General features: G+C 37.4%; 2 long non-coding RNA genes across 3 annotated transcripts; one reads left to right on the top strand and one right to left on the bottom strand.

The window, feature by feature from the left end:
- Nucleotides 1-228: 228 nt before the first annotated feature.
- On the top strand, nucleotides 229-8,841 carry LOC129347962 (uncharacterized). Of its 2 annotated transcripts, none has more exons than XR_008600327.1 (3): nucleotides 229-525; nucleotides 3,812-3,912; nucleotides 6,731-8,841. It is a non-coding gene; the product is annotated as an uncharacterized LOC129347962 (long non-coding RNA). The 2 variants fall into 2 exon arrangements; XR_008600326.1 differs by lacking the exon at nucleotides 229-525 and adding an exon at nucleotides 2,823-2,874.
- A 6,896-nt stretch (nucleotides 8,842-15,737) lies between these two features.
- On the bottom strand, nucleotides 15,738-20,467 carry LOC129348029 (uncharacterized). The gene is made up of 2 exons (XR_008600447.1): nucleotides 20,203-20,467; nucleotides 15,738-16,249 (listed from the first exon to the last, which is right to left on the bottom strand). It is a non-coding gene; the product is annotated as an uncharacterized LOC129348029 (long non-coding RNA).
- Between the last annotated feature and the right edge of the window lie 230 nt (nucleotides 20,468-20,697).

Raw genomic sequence — 20,697 nt, 5'->3', positions numbered from 1 at the left:
GCAAATTTACTTTTCCTAAGTGGAGAGAAAAGCAACATTCCGATACACTGGGTGGCGCTATTCACCTCTACGTTGGTTTGGATACTCTATTAAACAGAACTTTATTGGCAACCGCTGAAGACTCGGTCCTCTTGCCCAAATGTTGATACAGCGCAGTGCAAGACCACATTTCCTTTAGCACCTACTCGGCTCGCCACTACTGTACTGGACTCGGCTCGTCTCAGTTTAGTTGTTTTTCCATTACATTGAGAACCACCTCATCGTGGGTGGAGTCGTCATAGCACGGCGGCCCGAAAGTCCCTTACCGTCATTTGTGTGCTACACAAACGCAACACAACAATGTACATGGAGGCGATGGTTCACCTGCTGCTCGGTCTGTGGCTTTCTGTCAGATTCAAAGTAATAGAAGAGTCGGAGAAAGCTGAGAGCAGCGAGTGGAAACACTGAGGAGACACACAGGAGAGTTTGGGAGGCGATACAGCAGCATCAAGCCGAAAACAAGAGGATATGAACTATGATATGAGGGTAAGCTAATGCTAGTTCGCTAGCTATCGTATATTAGTCCTGTGAAAGACCCTGTAATGGCTGCAGTTTATCGCTATTAGGTATTAAAATATGTAAGTTAGGTAAAGTTGGCAAGATATTCACAGATTCGGACTTCCGGCATCAATAACTCATGAGATATACGTTGTAAAATAAACGATACCTCTTTCCCATCGTTGTAAGCTAGACAATGTGCTACGAGGCCAGTTTTATCAAAAGTCGCTGTCTTTCAAGCTGCAGAAATAACATTGATGTCTATGAGCAGCCGGCTGTGCAACGAGTGAACAGGGACCGTCTGCAAATAGCAAAACCGCTGCAACAGCGAAGAGAGACACTACACAAATATTACATTACTTAGCTTTTATACACTGTAGTGTCACCAAATTTACTGCAGCCATCATTTGTCTCCTGCTGGTCATACTACAACTCTTGGTTTGACACTAAATACAAAATCTGAATTTTAAGGAATTTTCATTGTTTTAGTATTGTTTTATTAATAAAAACTCAATAACTTCACTCTTATATACTGTAGTGTCACCAAAATTATTGGAGCCATCAGTTGGCTCCTAAATGTCATACTACAACTCTTGGTTTGACACTAAATAAAAAAAAATCTGAATTTTAAGGAATTTTTATTATTTTATTATTATTTTATTAGTCATAAAATTCAATAACTTCACTGTTATGTACTGTAGTGTCACCAAAAGTCACTGGAGCCATCACTTGGCTCCTGTTGATCATACTACAACTCTTGGTTTGATATTTAACTATTTTTCATGATTTTAAGGATTTTTTTATTAGTATTGAAATTGTTGTTACATATCTCAAATATTTTTTGTTGTAACAGATAAAAGTGGTCATCCATTTTTTTGGTAGATTGTGGAACATTAATAACCAAAAGTAACTGAATTTTAATGATTTGGGTTGTTTATTACCATGTGAAGTTGTGCACACTATTTAGTGTGCATGCTTGTGTGTGAAGTTTAAGGATTATGAGTAAATTAGCTTTGACGGCTCTTCTCTTGATGTATGTGGGGCTATATTTTTAGATCCACAGTGCACCTGTTTGTCCAAATACATGATACTGAATAGTAATGGAACTTGGACTCCTCATCAAAGAGAGGATCAGATAACATCAATATACCAAACTAAACTGTTTAGACTGTCTCCTCAAGTACTGACGACTGGGAAGAAAGACAGTCAGATGCTTTCTTACAAGGCTGCAGCATTAACTGATTCATTTAAACCCTAATGTTAAACAGCTAATAATATTTTCCAAGTTAAGGACTGTACAGACAATACTTGGAAGAAAAAACCTGAAGGTATGATCAGTAGGACCTTTTGATGGTTGGATGGAGTTTATTTTTTCTGCAGTGTTTAAGAGTAAAGTGATTGAATTTTATTTACTACAAAAATTTAAATTCAGATTTTTTTTATTTAATATCAAACCAAGAGTTGTAGTATGACAATCAGGAGCCAACTGATGGCTCCAGTGAATTTGATGACACTACAGTACATAAGAGTGAAGTTATTGAATTGTATTACTAATAAAAATAATAAAATTCATTAAAACTATGAAAAAATGTTTTTATATCAAACTAAGAGTTGTAGTATGACCAGTAGGAGTCAATTGATGGCTCCAGTGATTTTGATGACACTACAGTAAACAAGAGTGAAGTTATTGGATTTTATGACTAATAAAATAATAATAAAATAATAAAAATTCCTTAAAATTCGGATTTTGTATTTAGTGTCAAACCAAGAGTTGTAGTATGACCAGCAGGAGAGAACTGATGGCTGCAGTGAATTTGGTGACACTACAGTGTATAAAAGTTAAGTAATGTAATATTTGTGTAGTGTCTCTCTTCGCTGTTGCCGCGGTTTTGCTATTTGCAGACGGTCCCTGTTCACTCGTTGCACAGCCGGCTGCTCATAGACATCAATGTTATTTCTGCAGCTCGAAAGACAGCGACTTTTGATAAACTGGCCTTGTAGCACATTGTCTAGCTTACAGCGATTTGAAAGAGGCATTGTTTATGTTTTTACAACGTATATCTCATGAGTTATTGATGCCGGAAGTCTGAATCTGTGAATATCTTGCCAACTTTACCTAACTCAAGTGTGGAGCCAAACGACAACAAGATTCTCAGAGGGCGGAGCCAGAGAGCAGTGATTGGTCAGACTGACTGAGAGCCAGAGAGCAGTGATTGGTCAGACCATAGATCTATAGAAGACAGCTCGCTAGCGGATCTAGTCTTCCATAATAGCTATGGTCAGAACGTCTGGTAGCGTCTCTGGCAGCTGTTGACCTTGTTTTTGGAGTAAAACACGGTAAGAACATAAATACTTCTAACCAGTAGCGTTGTTTTGTTGTACGTTAAGTCAGCGACTTGTGAAGAGTTGTGTTTTGTCGTGTTTGAGCAGTTGGTCCGGACGCGTTAGCTCGCTAAGCGGCTAAGTTAGCTAGCTAAGCGGCTAAGTTAGCTAGCTAAGCGGCTAAGTTAGCTAGCGGGCTAATTAACACAGGTGGCTAACTTACCGCTTAACACGTGTTAGTTGCTGCAGCTGTCCTCATTATTAGATTGAACTTCTCAACCTGTATTTCTCTGCTGTGTATTTTAGCTTTTAAAAAAGTTATTTTACTTTAAGGTTAACTGAAACTCATTGAACTACACTGAAGTGTAGTTCAGCTGCTTTGAATTAAACTGCGCTTAACTTAACATTGCGTAACATCACCTCTCTGACTCTCCATACTTTCATTAAATTCCTTCTCTCTTCCACTGCTCAAGTTCAATCCACTATATAAAGTGACATTAATAGTGAATAAACTAACAACCAGTCATTGTATTTATTTATTATTGCATGTATTTGTAGTAAAACATGAGTTGAAACATCCTACTTTTGGATCTAGAACTGCACAAGCCGTTCATTTTCAGTCACCTGACGAGTTAAACTCCCCTTTTTATGTGAGGTTGAAGCAGAAAGTCTGAGTTAACAAAGAAAGTTGTTTATAATTTGCGATACCTGTTATCTCTGACTGAGGCTTTAGTTTTTGTTGAGCCAATTTACACGTAGAAACTTTGTTCAGGAAGATTTCTCAGTAGCTCAGAGGACAAGCTGCTTTTTACACAACCTTGTAAGAGAATAACTGTCAATGCTTTCAGCAGAATTTAGAAACACAACACTTCCTAAACAGATATTTTGAGGCTGTGAGGTTGAACGTTTGAGAGTATATCAGTGTGTTTGTTTGTGGTCTTTCTGTTTCTAGGTGGAAGCTGAATTAGTGAGGATGACTCCTGCTCCTGTCATCTCTAAGCTCCTCACACATCTTTACCTGCACATGAGGAAAATCACTCCTGTAGAATGCAGGTATGTTTGTCATTATTATAAAAAGATGTTGCCTGGTGACCTGTCAGAAACCCATCATACAGAGTCAGCCAAAATAATGTTTACACACATCAGGAAAAGAAAAACTTGCACAAATATTTCAATACCAAATTTATTCAGACATCACCAGATTAATAAAAGTTATCTTTGGCCTCTACAATTACAAGAGGTGCTCAAAGTGGTGGCCACTGGCTTCCAGACATTTCTGTTGTGTTGTAGACATCACTTGTTGATGCTCCATTCATGAGGGTAGCGCCATCTGTTGGGAAAACATCGTACAACAGGACACAGATTTATCGTGATTTGATCAAACTTAGAAAGAGGAATCTATATGTACAGAAGTACTTATACAAATGAAATATTTATAAAAGTTTTTCTTTTCCTGATGTGTGTCTACATTATTTTGGCTGACTCTGAATCTGTGAACTTCATGAGAACAAAACTGTCATTTAATTGTTGCTCTGAAAGCTTCTTTAGTGAAAACCAGCTGGTGTTCTGCTTTGAAACAAACTGCTGTTGAGGTCTGTGTTTTTAGGTTTAACCCCACAGTTTCTGAATGAACTGATAGTTGTTGTTTTTTTCCTGATCAATGTGGACGTTATAACTGATGGTAACATTTACTAGGGATGCAACGATACTCGATTTTTTTATTGAACCGTTCGATACACCCTCTTCGATTCAATATGCAAAAACGTTCGATCCAAATGAAAACAGCGCTCCCAAAATGTATTTTCCGAACTTTTTCTAGTGTGCTCTCGCTAAAATGCCATGGGCGCAACCAAGGCTGAGCCCTCTGCCTTGAAAAGCTCCCAGAAAGCTCCTCCCCGCAAGCAGCCCGCCTCCCCTCATCCCCCAAGCTGCCTGGAGGGCAGGGGCAACCACGCTGCTGTTGTTTGAGGGAGAGGTGACAGACACGAGGGTCATGGCTAGCGGGGAAAGACAAAAGTTTGAGGAGGCGGCTTCTACGTCGTACAGATCCGCTGTATGGCAGCATTTTGGGTTTGCTGTTGATTATAATGATCAGGGGACGAAAATGGTAACTAAAACAAAAACTGTGTGCAAGTATTGCCTTAAAACTATACCGTACATCACGGGCAACACGACCAACATGACCACTCATCTCCGCCGCCATCACCCAGACAAGTCATCTGCGAGCGGGGCAGAGGACAAGGTAACGCGACCCAAGTCTCAGAGCAGCATAGCGGACGCCTTTCAAAAGAAGTACACTTTCACCTCCGATAAACATAAGAAAATCACACGTGCTGTTGGAACATTTGTTGCCAAAGCTTTGCAGCCTTATTCTGTGGTTGAAAATGATGGCTTTTCGTACCTTATGAAAACTGTTGATCCACGATATGCTATCCCCTCTCATACATATTATATAATGTTATGCACTAAAATGCATGTTTTTATTATGGCATTGTTATTTTTGCTTGTTAGCAAAATTAAAAAATATATCGAAAGAGGAATAACACGTATTTTTTTTTTCAGAGCATTAAATGTATTGAATCGAACCGAAAATCGTGTCCCTCATATCGAAAATCGTACCGAACCGTGACTTAACTGTATCGTTCCATCCCTAACATTTACCTATCATATAATCAGCATGACAATATAACAGTAGAACATTCTGACCACCTGACTAATACTGTGTTGGTCCCTTTATGCTGCTAAAACTCCTCTGACCCAGTGGTTCATCAGAACCTCTGGGGATCCTGTGGATTCTGTGGATCCTATGGGTTGCAGGGTGGGTCCTACCTAGACCAGGCTGATCCTGGACCATCCCACAGATGCTCCATCAGATCTGGATGTGGGGAGTGTGGAACCCAGGTGAACAGCTTAGTTCTGTCGTGTTCCTCGGACCACTCCTGAGCAGTTTTAGTTTGTCCTGCTGAGGCTGGCAGCTGGCATCAAGGACTGCTGTTGCCATAGAGACTGGGGGGTTGTTTGTCCTGCAGTGTTTAGGTGGTGGTACATGTCAAACATCCACATGAATGTCAAGGTTTCCCAGCAGAACGTTGCATTAGAACAATATGATGGATGTTGTTCTCTTCAGCTGTCAGTGGTCAGAATGTTGTGGCTGATCAGTGGATCTGTCTGCCTTTACTCTGACATCCAGAGTTATACAAAAGTGTAGAATGTGTGCAGTGCAGAAGAGATTTACTTTAATTTATGCAGTTTTTTTAAGGGACAGCATTTTTTTTTATCCACCTGAATGAAGACCCAATCTTTCCCTTCAAAGGATAGTTAATAATTACTACGGCTTCCACAGTGGTCCCATCAGAGAAAATCATATCCATATACAGATTTTTATTAATTCCAGGGCTGGTTCAGTAAAGATTATAATAATAACTACATCAGATAATTCTTTGTTGCAGTTGGAATTTTGCAGACTGAGAGGTGGTTGAGAAGGTTTGCAGTTCTTGTTTCAGCAAAATATGTTATAATAGAAGATCTTTATTGTCATTGTACATTAAATTATCTGCAAACCAGCAAAGTGCATCGGTCTGAGGTATCTAAAAATAAATAAGTGAAGAAAAATGCTTCTAAAGTCAATAATAAACAGAATATTTTGAAGGAATATTCTAAAAAGGAAAGAAAAGCTCCATTCTCACTCCTCTCAGGATAAACTCATTAAAATTGACTTTAAATTTAGCTTCAACACGAGATAAAAACATTTACTTTCATTACTGATGTCAAGTTTTAATAAAGTTCATGCTACTTTTATAAAATGATGAAAGTGAATAAATTGTATTTCTGTGATCTGTGTTTGATTTCTGTCTTTTCTCCTGTCATCCAGATGTTCAGAGGGAGATGATGCCACATCTGGTCCAGCTGATGGAAGGTCTTGAAGTTCTCTGACTGGCCTGGACTGAAGATGGTCGTCTCACTGGATTTAAGGTTCAGATGCTCAGTAACAAACTCCACCAATGAGCCAACAGGGAAGCTTTAGGTTTATTAAATGTTGCTATGAAGGTTTCACTGTTTTTCTTTGTGAATGCAATGTGCTCCAACTGAAACTTGAATTAGAACTTAGAAGTAAATCCTTCCATCTGAAAGGATTTAGTTGCATTAATAACCTCATAACATTCTAATTTTTATTCCAGTCTTGGTTGGAAATAGAATCTCTGTATTGATTCAGGTAAAAACTGAACTTCACAGCATGTTGGAGCAAAACAACCAGATGAAAACTGTGATGGTGTTGGATTGTCAGACCGTAATGTTGCAGCTCAAAGCAGCTTTTCTAGCTCAGTTCATTCTGACATTCAGCTATGAATCAACACAGCAGATGGTGATCCATGCTGTGGAAGTCTCACATCTCCTGATTTAATGGAGCTGCTTTGCACTTTTTAAACTGTTTATTCACCAACACTTTATTTAATAAAAGTCCCATCTAGTTTTTATGAGGAATGTGATGTTTTAATTTCTCTGTGAATAACTGCAGTCTAATGGAACAGCTGGAGTTGTAACATCTGTCCTGATATTGATCATGAAGTATTGATCAGAATACTTATGGTCAGCAGTCATCCCTGAAGTTTTACATTAAAATCTTTACTTGTGTTGTGAACTTTGGTAAGAAGCAGAAACTTTAGCGTTGCCATGGATACATGAGTGTTAAATTCTGTCCATGTTTCATTTTGGGAAATGCAGTCCAGTTCCAGAATATGGAGGAATTTAGTCTCACAATCACAGACAATAAATATTATCTGAAAGTCGGGTCATTGTTGTTTATCAGCACAATACAAAAAGATTCATGTTAGAAATATTCCAGTTAGAATATCATGATTTATGTAAATTTACCTCAATAATATGAATGTTCAGGTTAAGATTGTGCAGTGATATTTATTATGTGAGTTTAGTTAATTAAAGTTTATGACTGCACTACAATATTATTTATTATTTACATTTACATCATTATTATAATATTTAGGGTCAGACCCGACAGTATTGAGATTAAGAAATCAAATATTCTATAAAATGTAAATACACTGAACTCATTTGGAGATATTTAAGTGAGACTCTACAACATTATTTGACACAAATCTATCTAAATCCAAATGCTAATCATTTTAACACCAAACATTTACTGGACTGATTTAAATATTAAAATCACTCCTTTCTAATCCTCTGCTGTACGTTCAAACATGAGGCCTTAAATAGAAACACACAAGTATCTGATTGAAGGAACTTCTGCAGAGTCCTGGTTCCAGAACATGATGATAGAATTATAGACAAACTTTAACAAAAGCTGCCTGAGAGTTTACAGGTTTTTATGTTAGATTTCTTAAGTAATTTAATGAGAGTTATCAGCAATAATCAGTTGTTCATTTGATGAACTTCATTTCCTAAAACATCCGGTATTGGAGCTCATATCTTTGGCAGCTGTAAAGTTTCTGCTCCTTCAAAGTTCACAACACAATGAATGAATTCCTAAAACACTCTCAATGCTGGAGAGCGTTTGTGATGCTGAAGCAGTGATCAGTTTTTCTGTTTCTCTCTCTGGAGATGCACAATGAGGGACGTCTGCAGAGACTGAGAAAGAGTCTCACCACATCCTGACATGAGGAAAAAGACTTTATTGAAGACTACAATGAGAAAAACTATCAGACAGCAGACGGCTGCATTCAAGGTGAGCTCTGAACATTTGATCTGGAACAGGAATTCAATAACAGCAGCATGAGCTTCATTTCAGTCTGTAGCTGCTGAATTCATGGATGAATCATCTGGCACTAGAGAGGAAGACCATCAAACATCCACGTCAGCTGATGGAGGTCCAAGAGTCTCACCCAACAAACAACCTACAGAGTGAAGACCTCGAATCTGATTGGACGGCCTCCTATTCAGCCACATGTGTGAACAAATGCCTCTAAGTTGATTTGTTTTCTAAAATAAATCTAGTTTGAGTCCTAATCTATGCCTGTGTGTTTGCTTCTTTACACTGCTGTTAACAGTTTAGGCTGTTAGATTGTTCCAGATGAGACAAGTCCAAGATTCTTCAGAGCCGTTCCACCACGAGCCTGACAGGAAGAACTCCAACAGCTACTGAATGTTCCTGTGGTCCCCTCAAGGCTACAGGAGGAGTCCTACAAGGACGAGCCGGTCCACCTGATGGCGGCCAGTCGCTGCGGTTCAAAGCCAACACCGACTACGTGGACTTCTACTGGACCACATGGAGGCCTTCAAACCGGACCAACAAGTTCAGTGACTCCCCGACTTGTGGGTCTGAGGACGCTGCTGAGCCTCGGTCCAGCCGGCCTCCTGTCTGTGGGTGTTTGAGTGCTGAGAGGTTTGTGGATGCATGTGAACGTTCTGTGTTGAAACAGCAGCTTTGGACTCAGTAACACCGGGAAAAACCAAGAGCTCCTTTATTTGTGACTTCCACTAAAAAACTGATGAAAATAAGTTTGCCAGGGTTCTGACTGATAACAGATTATTAAATAATGAAAGTAATCGTTTAAATATTCCTTTAAACAATCCTTTAGGTCTACATTTCCTTTACACTGACTTCTTGGTATATGTACAAGTATTTTTGGTGGAATATACCATTAAGCCCAATGTTCAAGGGTTCTTCTGGGAATATACCATTAAACCAACCTTTTAGGTAAATGTTCCAGGATGTTGGGTAGAATATACCATCAGATCAACCTTTTAGGTCTACATTGGAAGATTTTAGAGTAGAATATTACTCCAAACCACCCTTTAGGTCTACATTTCAGGTGGAATATTCCTCCATACTAACTTTTTTGGTCTACATTGAATGATTTTTTCTAAACCACCCTTTGGGGTCTATATTTGAGGTTTTAGGTGGAATACTCCTTTTAACCAGCCCCTCAGGTCTCTGAGGATTTTGGATGGAATACTCGGTTAAAGCAACATTTTAGGTGAATGTCCAAGGATTTTTGGTGGAATGTTCCTTTAAGGTGGATGTGTGAGGACCTTGTAGGTGGAATACTTCCTGAAACCAGCCTTTTAGGTCAACATTCAAAGATTTAAGGTGGAATATTTCTTTAAACCAACCTAAATTTCATGTTTTGATCTTTATCAAGTGAGAAACCTCAATCCAGACTCCTCATAATGACGTTGGAGATTTATGCTGCTGTTATTTGTTTAGTCCAGACTAAATGACAGAAATCCACAACTGTAATTTTATTTCAGGACTCGGTTATTAAATGTCAAAACAATCCATGTGACACTAAAAACTCAACAGCTTTGCAAACTCTAAGATTAAACTCTCCGCAAGGATCCAAAATAAGTTGGACTTCTACATGAGAGCTTTAATTATCCTTCATCTACTTCCTGAAAAGTTTGGTCAATAAAAAAGACAAAATCTAATATTTTCAGCTGAACTAAAGACAGACTTTGTGATTTTTCTGCTCACGTGTTGTTGTAAACTTCCTCTTTCAAATAAATAGCCTCCTAACCTCCTGGAAACCAGCGTTTGTCCTGTTTTTGTGTTGCTCCTCTGCGACCCTAGACAGCCGGGTCCGAATGTTTTTGGAGCAACACACCATACTATGACGTTTTTACAATGAGGGTTCTACTATGGAACCAGTTTGACATGTTCAGGTGTTCTTTGTGTGAAAACTCAGAGATTTCAGGGATCAGAAGGTGGTTTTCAACTTTCTTTGTTAACTTTCTGCTTCAACTTTAAACTAAATTTCCTTCACTAAGCCAGCCCTCTGGACTTCCAGTAAGCTGTGTTCCTATTGGCTGTCCAGGTGGCTGCTTGGTGTTATCAGGAACACCTGAGCAGCTTGGTGTTATCAGGAACACCTGAGCAGCTCAGTGTCTTCCTGCTTTATTTAGCTGCAGTCAAACATTTCCTCTGTTTCTCTTCACCACTGAACCTGGTTTGGCTCCATTGCTTTAGTTTGTTCATTAGGTGTTGGCTTGCAGCTTCCAGCAGTAAAATCGTCTTTCATGTGTTTCTTGGTGTGTTTTAGGGCTTTGTACTGGATAGTTGTCTTGGTAAATGAGGTTCTTTAGCCACAGTTAGCATATGGTGCTAATGTGTGCAGTGATTAGTGGATTTGGTGCAGCTGAGTTGTGTCTTTATCTTGGCTGTAGTGAGTCTGTTGAGGTTTTTGGTCAGACACATTCTGTATTCTTGTTTGAGAACCAACGTTGGTTGTCCAGAAGGTAAGAGTTCCTGTCCTGATTCTCTGTTCTCAGAGGTTCTCTGGTAGGCTGCAGGAGACTTTAGCGTTTGGATTGTGCTAGTTTGGTTTTTGTACGGTTTCATTTGGATGACTATCTTGAGGCCCCTCCATGTGGTTTAGTGAGGTTTTCTGGAACAGTTCTACAAAGCAGCCTGCAGCAGAAGAGACTTTGAGAGTTTCTGGGAAGTTCTGGAGACCAGACTTTAGAGCAGCAGAAACATTTGTCAGCAGTTTGAGCAGAAGGTGAGCTTCAGAGTAGAAATGAGGAGAAGGAAACCTTCTTGACCCGTGTGGTGAGGTCCTGTACCACGAGTTTGAGCAGGTTGTGAAGAGTCTGTAGTTTTTTGGTCTGAAAGCACAAGAAGAGTCGACTCATTAAAGGAGAAAACAGGAGATATTGTTGGTTCTTCTGTCACTGCAGTTTCCTTAGACTGAATATCAAGTTTATATTTTAAATGATTTCCCATGTGAGCCCAAGAAGACTTCAATAAACTCCCTCCATCCCCTGGACACAACATATTTCATTACCATGTTAAATCTTTTTTTTTTTTTTTTTTTTTTTTTTTTTTTTTTAATGTTTTTGAGTTTTAATCATAGTTTTAGCAGTTTTTTCTCTTTGCTTGTTTAGTTTTGTCATCTGTGTAAAAGGTGCTAAACAAATAAAGTTGAATTGATAAATTGAATAATTGACGAACTCATGATTGTGACAACAGAAGTATTTTCATTGTGATTTAAGGGTTTGTTTCATTTTTAAGGTTGGGGTTAAAATCTTGACAGGGAAAAAAAAGATTAAAGAAATAAACTACATTAAAAAAAGCAATTAAGTCAAAGGAAAAAAATTTCAGACAACAAAACTTTTAAAAAGAAAATTAAACATTAATTACAATTAAATTATATTAAACAGACAAAATATTTAATTAGATTTACAGAAGATACAAAATGTAATTATGAAATTAAACAAAAAATTTTAAACAAAAATATTAAACATTAAAGATGAAATATTTTAGATAATTAAACATTTAAAAAATACAATTAAACAAGAAGAAAATTTAAAAATTTAAAAAATACAAAACATTTAATTAGATTACTAAACCTTTAAAAAGACAAAACATTTAATTAAAAAAATTAAATGTTTAATTAGAAAATTAAATGTTATAGAAAATAAAACTTTAAATTGGAATTAAACTAAATACAGTGAAGCATTTAAAAAGAAAATCAAACATTAAAAGGTGGTAAAAAATTTAAAAAGAAAAACCTTAAAGATTTAATCAAAAAATTAAACAGGAAAGAAAAGAAAATTTTTCAAACAAGCCGATAAAACATTTGAACAAACAATTAAACATTAAAAAGACAAAACATTTCTAAATCAAATCAGACACTAGAAAAGAATAAAGGGTGAGAAAAGAGCAAAACTAAACATTTAAAAAGAATCAAACTAAAGACAAAACATTTGAAAAGACACCAGTTAAACTTTAGAAGATCAAATTAAACAAAAGAGACAACAAAACAATCAAAAAGACCAAAAACAGATAGTCTTAAAGCGTTTTCTAGTCTGAAATGAAAACATCAAGTTGTTTCTTCAAACATTTCCTCTTTCTATGTTCTTGCTTTGATTGTGGACAAATTTGCTAAGAACTCATTTCAGAAAACTGCTTTCCAGATAAAGTCTACTAGTAGTTGAAGGCATTGATCAAACTAACTTTACCTTCTGATCTCCACAAACTTTACTGTTCAGTGAAGAGAATCAAAGTTTGTTGAGGATTTCTAAAAAACCCACAGGTGAAGGTCTGAGAAGAACTCAGATGGATGATCTAAATGTGAAATCAAGACTCATGGTCACAAGTTTTAAGGCTTCTGTTAACCAGAAAGTTCAAACTAACAGAAGTACTGAGAAACTTTTAAAACTTCAGTCCTCAGACTGTCTGAAGGTTCAAACTAACAGAGAAGTACTGAGAATCTTTTCAAACTTCAGTCCTCAGACTGTCTGAAGGTTCAAACTAACAGAGAAGTACTGAGAAACCTTTAAAACTTCAGCCCTCAGACTGTCTGAAGGTTCAAACTAACAGAGAACTACTCAGGAACTTAGAGGATATCAGTCCTTGGACTGTCTGAAAGTTAAATCTAACAGAGAACTACTGTGGGACTTAGAAAATTTCAGCCCTCAGACTGTGTGAAAGCTCAGGTCCTGAGGACTTGGGAGGTCTGGAGGCTTGGAAAGTCTTGGAACTGAGGGTTCAACCCTCCAGCACAAAGGCTGAAGTCCAACCTCCTGAGAAAAACGGTCGAGTCGAGACTCGAGTTAAAAAAAAACTCGAAAACGACAAAAAATAGATGATAAATGCGCAAAAAAAAGAAGAATTAGTATCTGAGCAAGTAGCTCAGGGGGATAAGAAGAGAGACTGCAGACTGGAAGGTCGCAGGTTCAAGACCCGCCACCGGCCTTTTTCTTTCTTTGTCTTTGTCAGTATTTTGAGAAAATTTAAGAAGTGTCTGGTCTTGAACCAGCGACCTGCAGCTCCATAGGCAAATCCTTAACTCACTGAGCTACAGATCAGACAAAAAGAAATGAATTCGTCGTCCCTTTGACATCGTAGTTCCTCAAGTGACCACATGGGCAGGGCCAAGGCGGAGTCTGGGTGGAGTCAGGGCGGAGAGTAGGCGGGGAGGTGGGTGGCGGCCTCCCCCCTCTACTCCCCCACCACCCACCACACCTTCCCCCGCCCGACGAGTTCTTCGAGTCTCCACGAGTTCTTCGAGTCTCCACAGGTTTTCCCCAGGTTCTGGAGTTACCAGGTCGGAGGCAGAGCAACTTGTCCTGAAGAGGTGTTGAAGTTGGCCAGGATGGACTGACTTTTTACAGCGACTAGAAGGAAGACAACTAGAAGAGCAGGTCTTTAACCACCATCCATAAAATCCATGGAGTCGCTCCAGAGAAATGAAGGGAGGTCAACTTTTATCAACCTCCATCCAGATTTTGAATTTGATATCTTTAGAGATTTTTAGCACCAAAAATCTTTAGTATCACACTTTATTAGCATTTATTAAGACTTTAATGGAATCCACCAGCAGATTTACTTTTTGTTGACAAACTTTATTCTTGTCATCGTGGGACTGCAGTATTTAAAACTCTTCCTTCTATTTGACCTCACGTTTATTAGTTTTAGTGGAGAAAGTTATTTTAATTGTTGATTAGTCTCTTAAAAACCAAATAATGAATTGGATTAGTCAAGAGGTTTAAATTTCTTACTTTGTCATATTTCAAATATGACAAAAAATATAAAAATAAAGCGTCTTGAGACAATTTTGACCTGTAATTGGCATTATATAAATAAAACTGAATTAAAATTGTATGAATCTTGTAATGCTGGAAAACACATTTTCTTTGTCCATTAATCTGTTGTTTTCTCCACTAATTCATTTGTTGTTTTGGTTTATAAAATGTCAAACCCAAATATATTCAGTTTACTGTCATAAAAAACAAAAAGATTTACATTCATGATGCAGGAATCAGGCAGTTTTTCACTTTTTATCTTAGTTTAGTCAGAAATATAGTTGATAATGTGTGAACTGTTGCAGTTTGTGAGCCGTAGAAAGATTTAATCTTTGAGGCCGAGTGTCAAAAAACATTTAGAAACCAACATCAACAAAACACTCAACCAAGATTTGAACATCATTAAAGGGAAATCTAACTTTTGCATGACAATGTCTAATTAAAGGACATTTATTTCCAATGTAAATGTGTGATATTCATTCTCTGGAGCTTTCTCTTCACATCGTCTTCCACCTGGACTGGTTTGGTCGGGAGCATGTGCAACAAACATTTGAAAAACTGCACTTTAACATCAATGAATGACACTGAAGTTTAATCTCTACATAAATGAGACTGAGTCTGGATGTGCTGCTCTGTCATTAACTCCTAAGTTTAGGGAAAGTTCAAACAAAAGAGGACAGTTCAGATCAGACTTGAGAATGAGCTTACTTTGAACAAACATCTCAGACTTTCTGAGCTTCAGCACCTCTAGCAAGATATTTGAACAACAAGCAACTCCAGAGATCCAGAAGTTGGAGAGAGTTAGCTTTAGCTGAGCCAAAGAACATGTGGGACGCTAACCTAGCAAACATTTCAGACTTTTCTCTGTGAATTCTGAGAAATAATTTACTATTTAATGACAGAGCTACACATCTTAACTCAGTCTCATTAAAACAGACTCTAATTCAGTGTCATCCATCCATATTAAAGTGCAGTTACCCAAAATGTTTGTTGCATGAGCTCCAACAAAACCTGTCCAGGTAGAAGGCCACTTTGACAAACAGGAAGTGGAAGATTCCAAGCAGATTTATAGAAGGGGGAACCGGACTGTACTAAGTGTGGTCCAGTATAGAGGGATGTTTTGTGGGTTTTTAAGGCTGATAATGATTATTAGTGAGACATTTGGAGTAGATATTCATTTGCAGTAAATGAAAGTATTTAAAATCTTGGAGTTAAACTTAGAAGAACACAAACTCTAACAGAAAACTTTGTTGATACGTTTTTGTTTTGTTTACAGATGTTAAGTTAAAGGAGTTTTATTCGTGATGTATAACCAATCAAATCACTCCAGAAGACAGAGCGACCACAGGTAGATAAAGGTTCAGAGCCAAAGTAGCACCATTTTTAAATGTATTTATTACCGTAAATCAGTAAAAAATAAAATACCGATAATCAGTAAATCAGTCAGCCCACAATTACTACAATTCTACAATGTATGTCTCTTTCCTTTAACTTGTTATTTGTACAATATACGATGTATATGATGGCGTTTTTTTCATCCCAAAGGCTCTACTATGATGTTTTCTAAGAGACATAAGATGCTACTCTGGTTGTTCTGGCTCTGGGCTGCTGCACTCCTCCTCTGTTGTTTTCTGGATTGTACTCAGCTGCATGTCTTCGTCCACCAGGCCTCCGTTGACTCATCCCACCTGCCGTCTCTGGAGCTGAAGCTGGATTGGAACAGACCAAAGTACAGTCCAATCACGATGCCAGCTGCCTCTCAAAAGGCTCCTTCATCTGGCAGGTGGCAGCACTTCTTCTGAGGGGAAGCTGAGCTGGCCCAGCAGAACTTTGGAGATGTGTTCCAGTGGTTGGTGGATGTGTGGGGAGATAGAGAGGGACCTTTGAACTGTTCACAAAGGAAAACAGGGAACCCATTGGTAGTTTTAGTTTAGGCTGCTACTGAGGTGTGTTTTTGGGTTTTTAAGAGGTGAACAGGAAGAGTTTTTTTTCCTATTGATTATCTTTTACTTTGTTCCTGGTTGGAATGCCCATCAATATCAACATGAAGTTCACTTTTAGTTCTGTTTATTTATTTTTATTTTACTAACACCCATTTGCTTTTAACCCCCTCACATGTTGTGTTGTTGTAAACTTACTCTTTCAAATAAATACTCGTCTAACCCTCTGGAAACCAGCGTTTGGACTGTTTTTGTGTTGCTCCTCACCTACTTCAGACAGCCGGGACATAACAACCTTTTGTGGACTAAAGGCTAAACTATGACGTTTTTAGAGCGACATGCTAAACTGTGATGTTTTTAAAGCGACATGCTATACTATGACGTTTTTAGAGCGACATGCTATACTATGACGTTTTTAGAGCGGCATGCTATACTATGATGTTTTTAGTGTGACATGTTATACGCTGATGTTTTTACAGTGACATGCTATACTATGACGTTTTTTGGATGACATGCTATGCTATGACGTTATTAGAGCGACATGCTATGCTATGACGGTTTTAGACCAAAGGCTATACTATGACATTTTTAGAGCAACTTGCTATACGATGTTTTTTGAGCGACATAATATACTATGATGTTTTTAGAGCGACATGCTATACTATGATGTTTTTAGAGCGAAGTGCTATTCTATGACGTTTTTAGAGCGACATGCTATTCTATGACGTTTTTAAACCAAAGGCTATACTATGACGTTTTTAGAGCAACTTGCTATACTCTGATGTTTTAAGAGCGACATGCTATACTATGACGTTTTTTGGGCGACATGCTATACTCTGATGTTTTTATTGTTTTTTTTTTATTACTCTGATGTTTTTAGAGCGACATATTATACTATGACGTTTTTTGGACGACATGCTATACTCTGTTTTTAGAGCGACATGCTGTACTATGATAGTTTTAGAGCGACATGTTATACTATAATGTTTTTAGAGCGACATGTTATACTATGACATTTTTTGGATGACATGCTATACTATGACATTTTTAGAGCAATTTGCTATACGATGATGTTTTTTGATCGACATGCTATACTATGATGTTTTTAGAGCGACATGCTATACTATGACGTTTTTAGAGCGACATGCTATTCTATGACGTTTTTAGAGCGACATGCTATTCTATGACGTTTTTAGAGCGACATGCTATACTATGATTTTTTTAGAGCGACATGCTATTCTATGACGTTTTTAGAGCGACATGCTATTCTATGACGTTTTTAGAGCGACATGTTATACTATGACGTTTTTAGAGCGACATGCTATTCTATGACGTTTTTAGAGCGACATGCTATTCTATGACGTTTTTAGAGCGACATGCTATTCTATGACGTTTTTAGAGCGACATGCTATTCTATGACGTTTTTAGAGCGACATGCTATACTATGACGTTTTTAGAGCGACATGCTATTCTATGACGTTTTTAGAGCGACATGCTATTCTATGACGTTTTTAGAGCGACATGCTATTCTATGACTTTTTAGAACGACATGCTATACTATGACGTTTTTATAGCGACATGCTATACTATGTTTTTAGAGCGACATGTTATACTATGACGTTTTTTGGATGACATGCTATGCTATGACGTTATTAGAGTGACATGCTATACTATGACGTTTTTTGGGTGACATGCTATACTATGACATTTTTTAGACCAAAGGCTATACTATGATGTTTTTTGAGTGACATGCTGTACTATAATGTTCTTTGGACGACATGCTATACGATGACGTTTTTAGACCAAAGGCTATACTCTGAGGATTTTTGAGCGACATGCTATACTATGACATTTTTTGGTTTGGTAATAAATTAAAAATCTGAAGACCAAGAAATTTTTATTAGTAATAAAATTCAATAACTTCGCTCTTATACATTGTAGTGTCACCAAAAGCACTGGAACCATCAGTTGGTTTCTGCTGGTCATACTACAACTCTTGGTTTGATATTAAGTACAAAATCCGAATTTTAAGAATTTTTATTATTTTATTATTATTTTATTAGTCATAAAATCCAATAACTTCACTCATGTTTACTGTATTGTCACCAAAATCACTGGAGCCATCAATTGACTCCTACTGGTCATACTACACCTCTTGGTTTGATATAAAAACATTTTTTTCATAATTTTAATGAATTTTATTATTTTATTATTATTTTTATTAGTAATACAATTCAATAACTTCACTCTTATGTACTGTAGTGTCATCAAATTCACTGGAGCCATCAGTTGGCTCCTGATTGTCATACTACAACCCTTGGTTTGATATTAAATAAAAAAATCTGAATTTTATGGAATTTTTGTAGTCAATAAAATTCAATCACTTTACTCTTAAACACTGCAGAAAAAATAAAATCCATCCAACCATCAAAAGGTCCTACTGATCATACCTTCAGGTGTTTTCTTCCAAGTATTGTCTGTACAGTCCTTAACTTGGAAAATATTATTAGCTGTTTAATATTATGGTTTAAATGAATCAGTTAACGCTGCAGCCTTGTAAGAAAGCATCTGACTGTCTTTCTTCCCAGTCGTCAGTACTTGAGGAGACAGTCTAAACAGTTTAGTTTGGTATATTGGTGTTATCTGATCCTCTCTTTGATGAGGAGTCCAAGTTCCATTACTATTCAGTATCATGTATTTGGACAAACAGGTGCACTGTGGATCTAAAAATATAGCCCCACATACATCAAGAGAAGAGCCGTCAAAGCTAATTTACTCATAATCCTTAAACTTCACACACAAGCATGCACACTAAATAGTGTGCACATCTTCACATGGCAATAAACAACCCAAATCATTAAAATTCAGTTACTTTTGGTTATTAATGTTCCACAATCTACCAAAAAAATGGATGACCACTTTTAACCGTTACAACAAAAAATATGAGATATGTAACAACAATTTCAATACTAATAAAAAAATCCTTAAAATCATGAAAAATAGTTAAATATCAAACCAAGAGTTGTAGTATGATCAACAGGAGCCAAGTGATAGTTAGACAGAGTGTAATCTTTCTGCAGTACATAAGAAGGAAGTTATTGAATTGTATTACTAATAAAATAATAAGAAAATAAGAAAAAAATCCTTAAAATTCAGATTTTTAATTTATTACTAAACCAAGAGTTGTAGTATGATCATCAGGAGTCAACTGATGGCTCCAGTGATTTCTGGTGACACTACAGTACATAAGAGTGAAGTTATTGAATTTTATGACTAATAAAATAATAAAAATTCCTTAAAATTCAGATTTTTTTTAATTTAGTGTCGAACCAAGAGTTGTAGTATGACATTTAGGAGCCAACTGATGGCTCCAATAATTTTGGTGACACTACAGTATATAAGAGTGAAGTTATTGAGTTTTATTATTAATAAAACAATACTAAAACAATGAAAATTCCTTAAAATTCAGATTTTGTATTTAGTGTCAAACCAAGAGTTGTAGTATGACCAGCAGGAGACAACTGATGGCTGCAGTAAATTTGGTGACACTACAGTGTATAAAAGCTAAGTAATGTAATATTTGTGTCTCTTCGCTGTTCACTCGTTGCACAGCCGGCTGCTCATAGACATCAGTGTTATTTCTGCAGCTTGAAAGACAGCGACTTTTGATAAACTGGCCTTGTAGTACATTGTCTAGCTTACAACGATTTGAAAGAGGCATTGTTTATGTTTTTACAACGTATATCTCATGAGTTATTGATGCCGGAAGTCCGAATCTGTGAATATCTTGCCAACTTTACCTAACTTACATATTTTAATACCTAATAGCGATAAACTGCAGCCATTACAGGGTCTTTCACAGGACTAATATACGATAGCTAGCGAACTAGCATTAGCTTACCCTCATATCATAGTTCATATCCTCTTGTTTTCGGCTTGATGCTGCTGTATCGCCTCCCAAACTCTCCTGTGTGTCTCCTCAGTGTTTCCACTCGCTGCTCTCAGCTTTCTCCGACTCTTCTATTACTTTGAATCTGACAGAAAGCCACAGACCGAGCAGCAGGTGAACCATCGCCTCCATGTACATTGTTGTGTTGCGTTTGTGTCGCACACAAATGACGGTAAGGGACTTTCGGGCCGCCGTGCTATGACGACTCCACCCACGATGAGGTGGTTCTCAATGTAATGGAAAAACAACTAAACTGAGACGAGCCGAGTCCAGTACAGTAGTGGCGAGCCGAGTAGGTGCTAAAGGAAATGTGGTCTTGCACTGCGCTGTATCAACATTTGGGCAAGAGGACCGAGTCTTCAGCGGTTGCCAATAAAGTTCTGTTTAATAGAGTATCCAAACCAACGTAGAGGTGAATAGCGCCACCCAGTGTATCGGAATGTGTTC

Source organism: Amphiprion ocellaris, chromosome 22, assembly GCF_022539595.1.
Source record: "Amphiprion ocellaris isolate individual 3 ecotype Okinawa chromosome 22, ASM2253959v1, whole genome shotgun sequence".
NCBI lineage: Eukaryota > Metazoa > Chordata > Actinopteri > Pomacentridae > Amphiprion > Amphiprion ocellaris.
This window is presented reverse-complemented; position numbering and strand designations above follow the sequence as displayed.